This window comes from Dermacentor andersoni, chromosome 3 (genome assembly GCF_023375885.2).
Source record: "Dermacentor andersoni chromosome 3, qqDerAnde1_hic_scaffold, whole genome shotgun sequence".
Lineage (NCBI taxonomy): Eukaryota > Metazoa > Arthropoda > Arachnida > Ixodida > Ixodidae > Dermacentor > Dermacentor andersoni.
The window spans coordinates 120,775,007-120,787,728 of record NC_092816.1 but is presented as its reverse complement, the minus strand read 5'-3'; the positions used below and the strand labels follow the sequence as shown (position 1 = coordinate 120,787,728).

Sequence of the window (12,722 nt, the reverse complement as noted above, 5' to 3'; positions counted from 1 at the left end):
TGATGCCTGAAAAATCTCATTTTGTGCTCTAATCCCAATGTATAGCCCATACTAGCATTCCTGATATTCTGTAGGAAGTCTTCATTTGTGAATAGTTCAGCAAATGAACTACTAATGAAGTAATTATCAATGTAATTCATTTATACTGAATTATAATTTTGCTGTTCACTCCATAGTAATATATTCCCTGTGACCATAAATATTAAGTATTTTAATGTTTTCTTGGACTTGGAACGGTTTTCGAGCTTTGTGGGTTAAATTACCACGCTGCTTAAGCACCTTAGAACAAACAGTGTACATTTGCATTTTGCGTAGCAAAATTGTTCTTTTTTCAATTTCTGATAGAGTCAAAATTTCTTTTCCAGACATACAGTAAAAAGAATGGTTCCTGAGTAAAGCAAGGCACTGCATGCATTGAAGAGAACCTACTGTCTGCTACAACAAGGTAAACAACACTGAGTTCAGAAGTAAATCCTCAATAAATGCTGTATTGGCTTGCTAGTCTTGAGATACATTTCATGTGTTTACAGCAGATCATATGAATGTTTCTTCGTATTTACAATTTACCATTATTAGTTCAAACATGAAAAGAAAACACTGCATGAGTTTGCCTAATCTCTTGTGTGAAATCCATATGTGACCAAAAAGGATCTTTCTTGTAGTCTAATGGCATACTGGTAAAGGGACTCCGGAATTATACAAATTAGTCATTTTGTTGCATGACAGCAGTTATTGTTTAAGGCAATATTAGCACACTAAGGAAAAGAAAGTGCAGACGATTTGAGAATGAAGGAAAAAAAAATGTTCATACTGCTCTCGTCACACATAAATAAGCAACAGTAACAACAGTAAGCAGCAACAGAGCTGAGGCACAGGAACAACCAGACATATTAGCCAGCTATGCTTGTAAATCATCATCAGCCTATTTTATGTCCACTGCAAGACGAAGGCCTATCCCTGCGATCGCCAATTACCCCTGGCCTGCGCCAACAGATTCCAACTAGCACATGCAAATTTGTTAATTTCATCGCCCAGCCTAGTCTTCTGCCGTCCTCGACTGTGCTTCCCTTCTCTTGGCACCTATTCCGTAACCCTAATGGTCCACCAGTTATCTAACCTACGCATTACATGACCTGCCCAGCTCTACTTTTTTTCTCTTAATGTCAATTAGAATATCGGCTGTCCCCATTTGTTCTCTGATCCACACCACTCTCTTCCGGTCTTTTAATGTTCCACATAAGATTTATCGTTCCATTGCCCTTTGCGCAGTCCCTAACTTGTTTTTGAGCGTCTTTGCAAGTCTCCAAGTTTCCTGTATGTTAGCACTGGTAGAAAGCATTGATTGTACGCCATTCTTTTCAGTGATAATGGTAAGCTTCCAGTCAAGAGCTGACAATGTTTGCCGTATGCGCTCCAATCCATTTTTATTCTTCTGTAAACTTCCTTCTCATGATCAGGGTCCCCTGTGAGTAATTGACCTAGGAAAATGTACTCCTTCACAGACTAGAGGCTGACTGGCTATCCTGAATTCTTGTTCCCTTGCCGGCTATTCATCATTATCTTTGTTTTCTGCATATTAATCTTCAACCGCACTCTTACACCCTCTCTGTTAAGGTTGTCAATAATTTTTTTGTGACTCATCTCCAGTGCTGCTGAACAGGATGATGTCATCTGGAAATTGAAGGTTGCCGAGATATTTGCTGTTGATCCTCACTCCCCAATGCTTCCCTCCCAAATGACTCATTTGATCAACCAATAACTCTTGTGAATAACTACCATATTTATTTAACACAAATGTTATGCTACACAGTTGAAGTTGTTTGCTTAGACGGTTTCAGCGATCACAAGCTACTACAACTTACTCTTAAGATCCCCTTGCAATTTGCAGGCATCTCAAACAAAACCATCCATGATTACAATGGAGGAGACCATGACAAAATTAACAAAAAACTTGAGACATTTCTTTCTGGCACCTTTTTAGCTTCGTTTTCTGCTCGGTCAGTCAACGAAAACTAGCTTCTGTTTAAAGAAAAGCTGTGTGCTTTAGTAGGAACATGTATCCCTCTAATCAGAATAACAGGCGATTGACAGAACCTTTGGTTGACCAAGTACCTTCGGAGGCCAAGAAGCAAAAAGAAAAGGCTATGCGCAACTGCAAAATGTACAAACTCGCACGCCGTATGGGAAAAATATAGTTCATTTTTGAAAGATTGCTGCTCGTCTTTAAGAGAGGCTAAAGAAAGATACTACTCTCAAGACCTACCTTCACTACTCAAAAAGAACCCGCAAAAAATTCTGGCAGGTGATTTCACCTAATAGTGGCTCGCATCACATTTCACTAAGTGATGGTAATCAAGTTCCAATCAGTGAAAAGGAATGCCCAGTTGTCTTTCATGCATTTTTATTTTCATCTATATTCGCAACAGAAGACCATTCAAGTTTGCCACAAGCCACTGATCTAGATTAACAGTACATGCAATCCATACATAAAACAGAGGATGGTATCACAGGTGTCGATAATGTTAACTCCAAAATTTTAAAGAATACAGTCAGACTATCTAGCAAAATTTAGTCTTATTTTCCACCAGTCATTATCACCAGGGCAGTTTCCCTCTTACTGGAAAATTGCAAAAGTGATGCCAGGGCACAAAAGGAGCAGCAAGAATTCCCCAGAAAACTATCGTCCAATATCATTGACAAGTATTTCCTGTAACATGCTTGAACATATCATTGCATCTCACATGTGTCATCATCTGGAATCAAATAATTTTTGCTTTATTAATCAACATGGGCTTAGGAAAGGCTTGCCATGTGAGACGCAGTTACTATAATTCACTACAGGCTTGCATTTTAACATGGACCGTAGCCTTCGAACAGGTTGCATTTTTCTCGACTTCTCCAAAGCCTTTGATCATGTAGCTCACTGCCGCTTAATTTCCAAATTATCCGTTCTCAAATTAAACTACTTAATGCTCTCCTGCATTCATAACTTTCTAACAAATCGTCGGCAACTTACAGTTAATAATTTTGCATCACCCCTTGCATATGTCAGTTCCGTTGTACAGCAGGGCAGCGTACGAGGACCCTTGCTTTATCTTATTTACATCAATTATCTGCCCAACAAAACCTAATCCTGCATGCATGTTTCTCCTGATGATTGTATATTATGTCGACCCATTCGCAGCCTTGATGATCATCTCATTTTTCAAGAGGGCAGGACCTTCATCTTGTTACCAAATGGTGTGAAAACTGGCAAATGAACATAACTCATCTAAATGCAAAGCAATGACATTCACACGGAAAACTTCAAATCATAGCTTTTCCTATTATATATATAAATACCAATCTAGTATCTCAGGCATCAGTATATAAATATGTAGGTGTTAATCTTACACCGAGCCTTTCCTGGGTCTTTCATATCAAAACCATATGTGCAAACACTTCCAAATCTCTTGGGTATATTTGTTGCAACTTGCGTAACTGCCTGCCTAATATATCTGTAAATTAGCATTCCTATCATTTGTACACCCCCAGCTTGAGTTCGCGTCCCCTATATGGTCTTCCTACCATGAAGACTTAATGCGGATGTTAGAAGCCATTCAAAATCGAGCTAGTCGGTTCATTTCCCGCAATTACAACTACCAGTCAAGCATTACTCATATAAAACTTGACCTTTCCCTTCAATCGCTAAGTAGCTAGTGAGATAGCACTCCTATCCTTGCTCCATAATGTTCACCAAATAAAGCCATCAAACTTGCCACTGGAACGTGCGTCTTGCACATTATGACATTATAATGATTTAATTCTCACTCGAACTTATGGGAACACTAACACATTTAACTTCTCAGCTCTACCATGAGCAATTCGGTTATGGAATTTGCTTCCGTCATGGTTGAATGTGACAGACGTGCAGAAAACTAAAAATTTCTTGCTTAGGTCGGTATTTCAGCCATTGACGCCCATGGCGTGTCAAGTCAGCCATTCCGTCATGTGGCGCGTCCAGCATTTTTGCGCTGTTCTTCATTAGCATAAGCATTAAAAAACGTGAAGGCTTTCGAAAGCTTGTAGCAAGTCTGCTACGATGCTTGCCTTGATAACGTGGCTAAATACAAGTACGGAGAGGTCTACAATTTTAGCTATCTCGCAATCAACTTTTTTTTTATATTGTTTAAGAATTTCTCTCTCTCTCTTTCTCTCCTTTTTTATTTTTTTTTTATTTATTTAATTTTTTTACAGCGAAGCTTTTAGCTTGTCGGTACTCGGCATTTTTCGTGTCAGCGTCCGTTAGCAAAATTGTGGCCTGATTCCGGTGGCAGTGCAGGGCCAGGAGCAGCGCTGGCTTGTAACCCCGTAAAGCAGCGGCTTCAATCATTCAGCAAAGCGAAGCGAAAAGTACGTACCAAATCACGCAATAAACGTACAGAATACCATTCACTTCGATAAAGAACAAGCACAAAACAACCATACGTCCACGTAATTGATAAGGCGCTCCTGATAACAACGCGAAGCGCGTCTGTTGCCCGAAAGACAACTGTTGCGCAAGCTGCCGCGGCGATTGGGGGTGACGCCCCTAACCCTTCGTATACAAATGACTCATAATGGCAAAGCCTTTAGCGCAATTCAAAAAGACAGGCACGTGACAGAGACACAGGACAGCGTCTCTGTCACGTGCCTGTATTTTTACATTGAGCTAAAGGCTTTGCTATTATGAGTAAACCGTACCAACTACCCCAAGAATCATCCTTGTTGTATACAAATGAACCAGCCTAGCAATTGATTTCATTGTTGTTGTAGGAACGCTATGGGTACGCAACGCATAGTTTGGACTACCGAGGTTCAGCGTGAATACGAGGAGCGGCAAAGGAAAAAAAGAAACTGCAATACGACCACCGCAGATGTGCTGTCAAAATTACCGTTACTCCCATTACCCGAAATTCCATTACTACTATTACTCTAAAGCAATAAAGCATTGCGAACCACCCTCAGCAGTTAAAGTGGTGGTTTTCAACAGCTTCACTGGACATCCACTTTCGCAGGGCCGGGACGGCGTCTTCTTTTCTTTCTTTTTTAAGTTTTTAATCTTTGCCTGAGGACCGCGATTGCAGTTATTGTAGAGCACTGACTGTATTACAGAGATAAATAAATACTTAGTTAAACTTTCTCTTGAGATTTTATGCATGTGTCCATGTTTGCTACGAAAAACGGGCGATAAAGCACAATATTTCCATGAATGCTGAAATAATTGGTAATCAAAAACGCTCATATTCGCCACTTGCAAACAACTAATACGGTATTACTGCATGGAATGAGAGTGCACACATTCAGTTTGTTCTCACGCTTAAATGCAACATTAATCTTAGTTATATCATAAGCCAAAAACAAAGAGCCAAGATATATATATATATATATATATATATATATATATATATATATATATATATATATATATATATATATATACATATATATATATATATATATATATATATATATATATATATATATATACATACACACACACTCTCTCCTTTGCGTCGTGCAATTAAGTCCTGTTGCGTCATTACCAAATAAACCATAGGAGATAAGCAAACGCACTTTACCATTGAAAATTCCATCCTTTGGAGAGTGTGCCTCAGAAGTGGCTTCCTCGACTTGCAGGAATAATATCAATTAATCCCCTAAGTGGTTCAAAACAAAATCTTCTGCGTCGACAATGTTACCCAGCTCCATCGGTGCTGGCAGAACTGCGGATAACAGGTGACCTTCCGAAAGCCCGCAAGGCTTGACCTTGTAGAGCACAGCGACTTTTGGGCCTCCGATTTCTGCAAGTTGGCACCGAGACTCGTGGGGAAAAAAGGTAGAGAGGTTGCAAATAGTTGTCAGGGCGCTGCGCGCTGTCCAAAACAGTCTTCGGAAGAAAACTTTGTTAACCTGTCCACGTTGCCAGAAAGAAAGGCGTACACGGAATTTGTCGCCTTCTCCAGCAGTGGCGGCATGACACAAACGAACGAAAGCACCACGGTAGGCGGAGGTGTACGGTGAGTCTGTGGAAAGCGACATAAATTCAAGGCCGCCTGTTAAGTGCGCACGTGAAGGAAAGCACAGAAAGCAGACACCAACGAGAATAGATAGAAGTGGTTCTTGAAAGGAAAAGGAAAGGTTGACGCTATTTTCCGCGGCCCTTGCGAAAGCACGGCATAGCAAGGACGCCAGACGAGTGTGGGAATGGGAGAGGGAAAGGAGAAGGGGCTCATCAGTCGGTGACCTCCCCTTTCATGAGTTTAGGAAAGGCACGGGTGAACGAAAGGGCTGAATAAGGTGCGGATTGCCGCGACAGACAGAAACGACGCGTACCTAGTAATGACCCTGTTTTGCGTAGTTGCCTCCTTTGTCTGCTACGACCATAATACTGCGCTCGCATTTTTTAATTTTTTTTTAATTTTTTGCCTATCAGTAGAGCCTCTTAAAAATGGGGGGGGGGGGGGAGATTAATAGCGTAAATTTTATTACCCGTTTTCCTTTTTCTAGCCTCTGACTGCTACACGGACGGTAGCTTTAGTTTTCAATATAGTGCAGAAAGTTAAACGCTAATTGAAATTAGTGCGGCCTACGTCTTCTTTATTCTTGCGTTTTTTTTTTTCTGTCTCTACTGCCGCAATTAGTTTCTTTGGAAAAAAAGGAAGGGCTCTGTGGCCTGCCTGACCTCTGCCTCTTGTTTTTCGGTATCACGGGTGTCACTGGCAAGCCCGCTTCTTCCCTTATTTATCTCTCTATGGTGTCCCAACTATCATGCACCAAGATTGAAAGATATGCAAACGCCACGTAGCTATACCGAACCAAAGTAATGCTGTTTACCGTCTCTCTGAGATAGAGTATTTTTGCATTCAGCCTAATTACATAATTAGTCTTAATTAATTCATCAATCAACTTCTCAGTTAGTATACTTATATGAAATATGTCAATCAGAAAATTGCAGACCGACATGCAAAACTCCCGTTGCAACTTTCTGTGACATAAAAATGTTTTTCTGAGCGTTAAAGAAGCACGCGAATAAACGCAAAATTGCCGCGCGACTGGCCCCTAGAGGCACTGTGCTCGTATTCGTATTGAATATATTAAAGCATGGGGGTAGTTAACTGTGCTTGAAATTGAAATGCAGAAAATAATGAAAAAGGGAAATCAAAGTGGACGAAAAGACAACTTGTCGCCGGTGGGAACCAAACCCACAACATTTGCATTACGCGCAGGTATATACCGGGTGTTTCAGCGAACACTTTCAAAATATAAAAAAAATTGCCTGTGGCAGATAGCACAGTTCTAGTTCATAGGCTGGTCTACTCGATTAGGCGGACATTGCTTATTAATATGAAAAATACACTAATGAAGTTTTGAACTAATTACCAAGGTAACCTTGTCTCCCGTTGCTTGGAAATACTAAGAGTATTTTTTTTGCATTCCGCCTAATTACATCTTAATTAATTAGGTTAGATAACTGGTGGACCGTTAGAGTTACAGAATGGGTGCCAAGAGATGGGAAACGCAGTCGAGCTCCGCAAAAGGCTGGGTGAAGTCATGAATTAAGAAATTCGCAGGCGCAAGTTGGAATCTGTTGGCGCAGCACAGGGGTTAATTGGAAATCGAAGGGAGAGGCCTTCGCCCTGCAGTGGAATTAAAATACGTTGATGATGACGAATTAATCAACCTCTCAATTATTATAGTTGGATGAAGTGTCAATGAGCAAATTGTAGAGGAACAAGGAAAACTCCCGATAGAGCTTTCTGTTCCTGAATACGCGCTACATAAGGCGCAAGTTGGGATCGGTTGGCGCAGCATAGGGGTAAATGGAGATCGGAGGGAGAGGCCTTTGTCCTGCAGTGGAACTAAATTACGTTGATGATGGTGATGAATTAATCAACCTCTCAGGTAATATTATTGCATGAAAAATATGCCCAGACATTTAAAATGGTCAACTACTTCAATAGATTGAGTACTGTAGAGGAACAAGAAAAACTATCACTAGGGCTTTCTGTTCCTGAATACGGGCTACGTAAAAGCGCATTTCCGAGCGTGAAAGAAGCCTGCGAATACACCCAAAGTGCCTCGAGGTGCCAGTCGCGCGGCAACTTTGCGTGTATTCGCGTGCTTCCTTAACGCTCGGAAAACATTTTTATTGAGCAACAGAAAGTTGCATCGAGAGTTTTGCATGTCGCTCTACAATTTTCTGATTGACATCCTTCATGTAATTATAATAACTGAGAAGTTGATTAATTAAGACTAATTATGAGATTAGGCTGGATTCAAGAACTACTCAATCTCCCAGAGACGACAAACAGCCTTTCTTTGGTTCGGTCCAGCTACGTGGCATTTGCATATTTTGAAATCTTAGTGCATGATAGTTGAGACACCTTGTATATTACCCATAATACGACGTAACTCTCAATAGCGTAAGCACATGAAGGTTTGCGCAGTGATTGAGAGGAACGCGCTTCGGACTACTGATAGTTGCTCTCCGAAGCATGGAAAACTATTTGTCCCTTGTGCCGTTTACGAAGTCCCACTGTCTAGTGGTAAAACGTATATTTTGCGCAGACTGGAAACTGAACGAGCGGCTGCGTCAGCACAGTAATATTTTGAGGTATTACTTTGGCAATTATACTTTAAAGGGAACACCTACCTCCCACTTTTGAGCAAACTGTAAAACATGCGGTTGTAAGCCTTCCTATGGTGGAACTAAGTGCATCGTCAAGCACAGAGACACAAGAGCTCGTAAACTTGCAGAAGCCTCTCACATACAAAATATGCGCGACGATTGCGCATCGAAGCCGTCTATCTCTTTATTATATAGTGAAACGCAAATGCTTGAGGATTTATTCCATGTTGGCTTTAACTGTGCTTCTTTAACTTTTTTTCGTTTTCCTTCCTTTCTTTTTTTTACAAGCTGTATCTTTTACCGAAATCTCTGCTTGGTTGTGGTCTTCAGTCGGTTTTATTGTGTTGACATATCACGTGTGAATTGTATCCCCCCCCCCCCCTATGTAATGCCTTTCGTGGCCTTTAGGGTATTCAATATAAAAAATAAAGAAGTAAGCATCATATCGTCCCCACGATTACTATTTATATGCATTAGTTCATAGAGGTGCTAAATGAAAAAAAAAAGGAACTGTTCTTCGTTGTTTGGGAGAGGGAAAGTACGCTTAATTCTGCAGCCCAAGGGGAGCACCGCGCAGCGTATTGGGGATGGGGGCGGGGGATGAAAGATGAGGGGATAGAGGGGGAAAGGGGGAGTAGGTGTCACGCAGCATACGTCAGCGACTGCTCCACGTGGGAGCATCTTCGCACCATACTCATAGGGAGGAGGAAAGTTTCGCTTCAGCGGGGGCGCCCGGGTGCAGCGGTTGGCTACTGTGTTCCTCCTCACCCCTGCAGCGGCTATATAAACGCCCGTTAGCTCGGTTAGCTGACATTCTGTGTTTTGATAAAAAATGCGAGTATAGCAACGAATGTCTTAGCAGTATCACGGCAGGAATGTTTTAGTTCGCTCTTATTATGCCTGGTGGTAATCGCTGTGCTGCGGCATGGTGCCGTGCGAGCTCCTCGGATCCCAGCGAAGGCGGTTTCCACAAGTTCCCCAACGATGACAGGTATGCATGCAAGTTATATTTTGCGTTCTTTTTTTCAATGTCCTGGGGCTATTATGTATATACATTTCTGCACGGATCCATCGTTGACTGCGACAAATTTAGTAACGTTCGCTTCTTTTAAAAGAGTGAAGATGTATTGGCTGCTATAAGCATATTTTTTTATGCACGCGATAATTTCTTAAAATAAATATTGTTGAATATCACGAGAACTTCCTATTTGCACGTTAATAGTGTATTTTGGCATATGAGTGCAACATTCCGGGATCTAAATTGAAATTATGCTTGCCAGAGTCACTAGAATTTAACTTTAATCTCTAAAATGAAGCATCTTCCCTTCAAATCGGCCCAGCGGCTGTGTGATAAACGCATTTCTCCGTTTTACATGTGTTTGAATAGGGAAGTCGGGAGTTGGCCCTGAGCAAAACAGCTCCGATGTAAGCATGCGGAACAGGTGCGGAATTTTTTGGCGCGTGGTTGATGTAATGCGACACCAATTCTTCGCGGTCATTAGACCTGTGACTGCAGGCAAATTCTCGCAATTTCACAAATTGTGGTTAAAGAGCACTACATGGACGATACATATACTCGTTATTTTGTGCGCCTCGTTATATACGGTTGCTGCTTCGCGTATCCTAACCTGGTACACTGTTGGTTTTGCTGTCGAATAGTCGCCTCTTCGACAACGAGTGTGAATCTGATACCCGTCTATAATTCTCGAGTATACTTACGCGAGTACCAGCGTTGGGACTGCTAGGTTAAGCGTGACTTGACCTGTTGTCCATGTTGGCTTTTTGGGGGGCATAATGGTGTATTGGTGCTTTCTGGTAGCGTTTCTGCTACAGTAACTACTCGAGCAACATGACAAACTCCCGATACAGCTTTCTGTTGCTCAATATTTGCCACACATATTTCCGAGCGACTTGCCGCTCGAGGCACTTATGTCTTCGCGTGCTTCTTTCACGCTCGGAAAAACTTGCGTGACGCGTATTGAGCAACAGAAAGTTGCATCGCAAGTTTTTCATCTTGCTCTACAATTTTCTCATTTGCGCTTTTCATCTAGCTACATTTGAGAAATTGATTACGACTAATCTAATTAGGCTGAATGCACAAAAGAATACTCCAAGAGACGGGAATTAGCATTGCCTTGGTTCGGTCTAGCTGCGTGGCATTTGCATATTCTTAAATCTTGGTTCGTGATAGTTAGGGTACCCTCTATATCGCAGACTTGTGTTCAATGCAGTCGTGGAAATTCCCTTCTGAAGCGGATGCTCCGGTAGACGTCACGCGCTTGTTGCGCTATTGTTAAGATTGATGTTCATTTTATTGGCGCTTAATTGTTGATTGCTGCCACATAAATTAGCCACCTTACCCCTTTTTGAATTTGGCGAGTCAGTGTGACGTCACGTATTTTAATACGGTTTCTGTTCGCATAGAAAAGGCAGTAATGCTGTTTACCGTCTCTCTGAGATAGAGTATTTTTGCATTCAGCCTAATTACATAATTAGTCTTAATTAATTCATCAATCAACTTCTCAGTTAGTATACTTATATGAAATATGTCAATCAGAAAATTGCAGACCGACATGCAAAACTCCCGTTGCAACTTTCTGTGACATAAAAATGTTTTTCTGAGCGTTAAAGAAGCACGCGAATAAACGCAAAATTGCCGCGCGACTGGCCCCTAGAGGCACTGTGCTCGTATTCGTATTGAATATATTAAAGCATGGAGGTAGTTAACTGTGCTTGAAAGTGAAATGCAGAAAATAATGAAAAAGGGAAATCAAAGTGGACGAAAAGACAACTTGTCGCCGGTGGGAACCAAACCCACAACATTTGCATTACGCGCAGGTATATACCGGGTGTTTCAGCGAACACTTTCAAAATATAAAAAAAATTGCCTGTGGCAGATAGCACAGTTCTAGTTCATAGGCTGGTCTACTCGATTAGGCGGACATTGCTTATTAATATGAAAAATACACTAATGAAGTTTTGAACTAATTACCAAGGTAACCTTGTCTCCCGTTGCTTGGAAATACTAAGAGTATTGGGAACTTGGGAAGCATTTTCCTGAAGGCACCAAGAATAGTTAAGGTCCGAAACAAGAGGAAGCAGAATCTTCTGTAGTATGTTAACTAAATGATGCCTAAGCTTCTGCAACTGATCTGCCGTTTCGTCGTCGTATGCTGCTGTTTTTGGTATAATTACGAGACATCCCACTAAATAAATGTGAAACGGAGCAGCGTGGTTACAACACGGAAATGTTAACTGAGAGCAGAAGAGGCGAGTAGTAGCAATATTTAGTTGTTATATTGGGTGTTTCGGAGAACACATTAAAAAAATGTTTTCAAGAATTTCAAAAATTCTGATATCTGATATTTTAGTTCCAAGTGAAAGCGCCTTGCGAACTTCACGGCTAGAGTTTGTACATTGCAACATGGACCATACGACACTTAGTTCAATGCCTAATTAGTGCATTTTTGTTAATTAGGCATTCACTTTTTGTGCAAGCAATGTCCGCCTCCTCAAGTACTCCAGCTCATGAACTAGAGTTGTGCTGTCTGCCACAGACAACCTATAAGCATTTTTGAGTGTTCTGCGAAACACCCTGTATGATTGCGCGTTTGGATGGTGCCGCCGCTTCGTTAAGTTGAGCATTGACCGATGCGTGCTGTATTACGTGACGTAATTGAACAGTCACGTTTGGTAGACCTCGCACGTAGACGTGGTCCATGACGCTGCCTTCTCTCGACGCGGACCATTTTAAACCCTGATTAGTCGTACTCCGGCGGCAGCTGAGTGTGACGCCGCTGCGCGGGCCCTATCTTGAAAGCGATCGTTCACGCTGTGTTCTCGCCGCTTAGTTCGCGTTCAAGGGAGAGGCAGCACGAAGGTCCATTCGCTCGCTGCTGCGGGCCCTATCATCCAAGCGATCGCCTTACGTGAAGGAGGGGCGGACCGACAGGTTGCCTGGTTGGGTAGGCATAGAAATGCTTACGCATTATAAACGACGTTGTCACGACACTTTGGTGCGGGAACTGGCCTAGCCACGAGTGCTTCGTTCTTGGAATTTTCTTTCTTGCCA

The 12,722-nt window shown here is 41.8% G+C and overlaps 1 protein-coding gene across 1 annotated transcript in view; it reads left to right on the top strand.

Moving 5' to 3' along the window:
• Positions 1-363: 363 nt before the first annotated feature.
• The window catches only part of LOC129386264 (uncharacterized), a 19,435-nt gene continuing 7,076 nt past the window's right edge, over positions 364-12,722 (top strand). Inside the window, exon 1 of the mRNA XM_072286748.1 lies at positions 364-445. The gene's annotated coding sequence lies outside the window, so the exon portion shown is untranslated. The remainder of the gene's footprint in view (positions 446-12,722) is intronic.